Raw genomic sequence first — 5,460 nt, 5'->3', positions numbered from 1 at the left:
AAGAAGTGATCCTAGAACAACCTACGTCAAGCATAACTCCAACACCGTGTTCACTTCCCGGACTCCGCCGGAAAGAGACCATCACGGTAACACACGCGGTTGGTGCATTTTAATTAAGGTCAACTTTAGGTTTTCTATAACCGGACATTAACAAATTCCCATCTGCCCATAAGCACGGGCACGGCTTTCGAAAGTTCAAATCCCTGCAGGGGTGTCCCAACTTAGCCCATCACAAGCTCTCACGGTCAACGAAGGATATTCCTTCTAGCGGGAAGACCCGATCAGACTTAGAATCCCGGTTACAAGACATTTCGACAATGGTAAAACAAGACCAGCAAAGCCGCCCGATGCACCGACAAATCCCGATAGGAGCTGCACATATCTCGTTCTCAGGGCACACCGGATAGGTCAAGCTACAAGTAAAACCAACCCTCGAGTTGCCCCGAGGTGGCCCTGCAAGCTGCCCATTTTGGACCAACACTCAGAGGAGCACTAGCCCGGGGGGGGGGGTTAAAATAAAGATGACCCTCGGGCTCGCGAAAACCCAAGGGAAGGTTATAGGTTGTTAGTGCAAATGGTAAAACCAAGGTTGGGCCTTGCTGGAGGAGTTTTATTCAAGGCGAACTCTCAAGGGGTTCCCATTATAACCCAACCGCGTAAGGAACACAAAATCCGGGAACATAACACCGATATGACGGAAACTAGGGCGGCAAGAGTGGAACAAAACACCAGGCATAAGGCCGAGACTTCCCCCCTTTACCAAGTATATAGGTGCATTAATTAAATAAGAGATATTGTGATATCCCAACAAGTAAACATGTTCCAACAAGGAACAGCATCTCCATGTTCCAACAAGGAACAAACTTCAATCTTCAACTTCAACTAACAACGCTATAAGAGGGGCTGAGCAAAGCGGTAACATAGCCAAACAACGGTTTGCTAGGATAAGGTGGGTTAGAGGCTTGGCTTAACAATATGGGAGGTACGATAAGCAAGTGGTAGGTATCGCAGCATAGGCATAGCAAAAGAGCGAGCAACTAGCAAGCAAAGATAGAAGTGATTTCGAGGGTATGGTCATCTTGCCTGAAATCTCGCAAGGCAGAAGGACGAGTCCATGAAGAAGACAAACAGATGTAGTCGAACGGGTCCTCACAAACGCGACGATAACGGAACCAACCCGAAGAAGCAACACCGGAAAGAAGCACACATCATAGTAAACAACCAACACATGAACATGGTATGATATGCGAGATGCGGTATGCGGTGCATATGCATGATTTGGAAAGGAATGATAGAACCTGGAATCAACTTGGAAATCCAAGAGTGCCACTAGAAAGGTGAGGTTATTTCGGTTGAAATCGATATAAAGATCACCGGAATCGGATGCACAGTTTGGAAATGGCAAGCAAAACAAACATGGCACCGGTCTGCGATAAACAGCAAGTAGCCTTCTAAATGCATCAAGATAAATATGCTACAGCACTTAAACATGACAACAAAATACATGGCAGGGATCCACTCATGAAGCTTGACAAAAGATGAACACTGAGCTACGGCCAATTCATCCATTAATAGGTTCAAACAAGCATGGCAAAAGTGCAAATGATAACAGGTTTCAGACTTAGTGAAATTAACACAAGTCTGGAATTTAACATCAGGAAGCACACTTTAGAGCATGAAAACTACATGCTACAGGAACTTAACATGGCAAAGAAAGGCATGGCGTGAAGATACTCAAAGCACTTAATAAAAGTCCCTTAGTTACCTTGAGCCAAAAGGGATCAGAAAATACAATTGCAAGCATGTGAACATGGCAAAAACATAAACAGATTCGGACTTAGTGAAAAACTGGAGCATGCAAAACAGTTAACAAGTAGGCATGTTTACGAGCTCGATGCACTCACTACAGAGCATGGCATGATAAACTAAGCATACACCCATCAAGAAGACATGGCATAGAAGCTAGACATGGCAAGAACAACATCATAGCATGCACGGATCAATAGCGACATCCTCGGCAAAATCGCTAAACATGTCAACGATCTGCCAGGAACATTTTATAGCAAAAGTAGAGCTCGATTGACTCAAGCTAGGGTGCTCCATAAATGCAAACAAAGACATGGACGGATAGAGCACCACAATGTTAACAAATCATCCTTATTGATCATCCTCAACAGAGTCATGGATCACTAGGAAACAACATGAACATATGGCATAACGACAAAATCAGGACAAGGACTTAGTGAAATTCTAAGTCCCTGAAATCAGCATTAACGATTACGCTACTTTGCAAGCTTGTGCTAGTCACCACAAATATCACAAAAATACATGGAATACACCCCTGTAAAGATGGCATGGCATTTAACAAAACACATGTAGAGCTCAGGATCATAGCATGCACACAATGATCATGGCAAAAATGACAAAAGGGTATTTGCTGAAACAGATCTGACAAATTCATCACATAGCCCTCTTCCAACAGCATTTCGGGCATCAAGATGAGCTCAAATGAAAATGATGCAATGAAATTAAATGATGTACTCGTCGAGACGAACATGTTGAGATGCTACATGCCCAAAACGGAGCCACATGTGCAAAGTTACGACATGATCAATATGGCATAAAATAACATAGATTTGGGACTTGGTAGAAAATTACCCTCCGGAAAAGTCAACTCGGGACGGAGATAACCGGGACGCGGCCGCACGTTTGGATGGGGAACCCGGTGGATCTCATCCACCCGGGGTGGATCTGGCCGGAGAGAGCTCCGGCGAGGTCGGCGCGCTCCGGCGAGTGAACTCCGGCGACGCGGGACGAGGCGACGGGGCCGGAGGGAGGCGAGGCGATGGCCGGACGGCGCTGCGGTGATGGTCGGCGTCGGCGCGCGAGGAAACGGGCGGCGACGGAGAAAACGAGGCGGCAGGACGCGGTGGAGCTCTGGTGATGCACGACGGCGTCGGAGGGTGACGCGGCGGAGCTGCGAGCTCCCGCGGCGGAGAGGCAGAGGCGGGAGGCGGCCGTTGCCGGAGATGGGGGCGCGGCTCTGGCGACCTCTGGCGCGAGCGGCAGAGGGAGGAAGAGCGGCGGCGGCGAGCTCCGGTCGTCGGGGTTGGTCGCCGGCGACGGTCGTGAGGGTGGCGCGAAGATCCGGCGAGGTTGCGGGCCCGGGCTACCGCGGGGCGGTGGCGGTGGCGAGATGGGCCCGCGCGGGCCCCGGATGGGCTCCGCGTGCCGCGGCGACGGCGGCCATGTGGCGAGACGGGATACGCTGCGGCGGGCGCTTGGACGTGTCCGGCCGCCGGGCGGACATGTCCGGCCGCGCAGGAAGGAAAAAATTAGGGTTCATCTGCGAAAATGGAGGGTGAGGCACCTATTTATAGGTAGAGGAAGCTAGGAGAGTCCAAATGAGGTGCGGTTTTCGGCCACGCGATCGTGATCGAACGACCGACTGAGATGATGAGAGAGGTTTAGGTGGGATTTGGGCCACTTTGGAGGGGTGTTGGGCTGCCACACACATGAGGCCTTTTCGGTCCCTCGGTTAACCGTTGGAGTATCAAACGAAGTCCAAATGGCACAAAACTTGACAGGCGGTCCACCGGTAGTAAACCAAGGCCGCATGACAAGTCTCGGTCCAATCCAAAAACGTTTAATATCCGCACACGAAAAGAGGTAGAAAGGGACACCGGATGACATAGGAGCGCCGGATTGCAAAACGGACAACGGGGAAGATGCTCGGATGCATGACACGAACATGTATGCAAATGAAATGCACATATGACATGATATGCAATGCATGACACACAAGCAATGACAATGCAACAACAGTGAATAACTGGAGGACACCTGGCACATCGGTCTCGGGGCGTTACACAGTCCGTGTAATTGCTACCATCATCTTTCAACTTTGCTTTCTCAAGGAACGCATTAAAATTCAATGGAACAACAGCACGGGCCATCTATCTACAATCAAACATAAACAAGCAAGATACTATCAGGTACTAAGTTCATGATAAATTTAAGTTCAATTAATCATATTACTTAAGAACTCCCACTTAGAAAGACATCCCTCTAATCCTCTAAGTGATCATGTGATCCAAATCAACTAAACCATAACCGATCATCACGTGAAATGGAGTAGTTTTCAATGGTGAACATCACTATGTTGATCATATCTACTATATGATTTACGCTCGATCTTTCGGTCTCAGTGTTCCGAGGCCATATCTGCATATGCTAGGCTCATCAAGTTTAACTTGAGTATTCCGCGTGTGCAAAACTGGCTTGCACCCATTGTAGATGGACGTAGAGCTTATCACACCCGATCATCACGTGGTGTCTGGGCACGACGAACTTTGGCAACGGTGCATACTCAGGGAGAACACTTTTATCTTGAAATTTAGTGAGAGATCATCTTATAATGCTACCGTCAATCAAAGCAAGATAAGATGCATAAAAGATAAACATCACATGCAATCAATATAAGTGATATGATATGGCCATCATCATCTTGTGCTTGTGATCTCCATCTCCAAAGCATCGTTATGATCACCATCATCACCGGCGCGACACCTTGATCTCCATCGTAGCATCGTTGTCGTCTCACCAATCTTATGCTTCTACGACTATCGCTACCGCTTAGTGATAAAGTAAAGCATTACAGGGTGATTGCATTGCATACAATAAAGCAACAACCATATGGCTCTTGCCAGTTGCCGATAACTCGGTTACAAAACATGATCATCTCATACAATAAAATTTAGCATCATGTCTTGACCATATCACATCACAACATGCCCTGCAAAAACAAGTTAGACGTCCTCTACTTTGTTGTTGCAAATTTTACGTGGCTGCTACGGGCTTAGCAAGAACCGTTCTTACCTACGCATCAAAACCACAACGATAGTTTGTCAAGTTGGTGCTGTTTTAACCTTCGCAAGGACTGAGCATAGCCACACTCGATTCAACTAAAGTTGGAGAAACTGACACCCGCCAGCCACCTATGTGCAAAGCACGTCGGTAGAACCAGTCTCGCGTAAGCGTACACGTAATGTCGGTCCAGGCCACTTGATCCAACAATACCGCCGAACCAAAGTATGACATGCTGGTAAGCAGTATGACTTATATCGCCCACAACTCACTTGTGTTCTACTCGTGCATATAACATCAACGCATAAAACCTGGCTCGGATGCCACTGTTGGGGAACGTAGTAATTTCAAAAAATTTCCTACGCACACGTAAGATCATGGTGATGCATAGCAACGAGAGGGGAGAGTGTTGTCCATGTACCCTCGTAGACCGAAAGCGGAAGTGTTATAACAACGCGGTTGATGTAGTCGTACGTCTTCACGCCCTGACCGATCAAGCACCGAAACTACGGCACCTCCGAGTTCTAGCACACGTTCAGCTTGATGACGATCCACGTACTCCGATCCAGCAGAATGTCGGGGAAGAGTTCCGTC

This window comes from Triticum urartu, chromosome 2, assembly GCF_003073215.2.
Source record: "Triticum urartu cultivar G1812 chromosome 2, Tu2.1, whole genome shotgun sequence".
In the NCBI taxonomy this organism is placed as follows: domain Eukaryota; kingdom Viridiplantae; phylum Streptophyta; class Magnoliopsida; order Poales; family Poaceae; genus Triticum; species Triticum urartu.
This window is presented reverse-complemented; position numbering follows the sequence as displayed.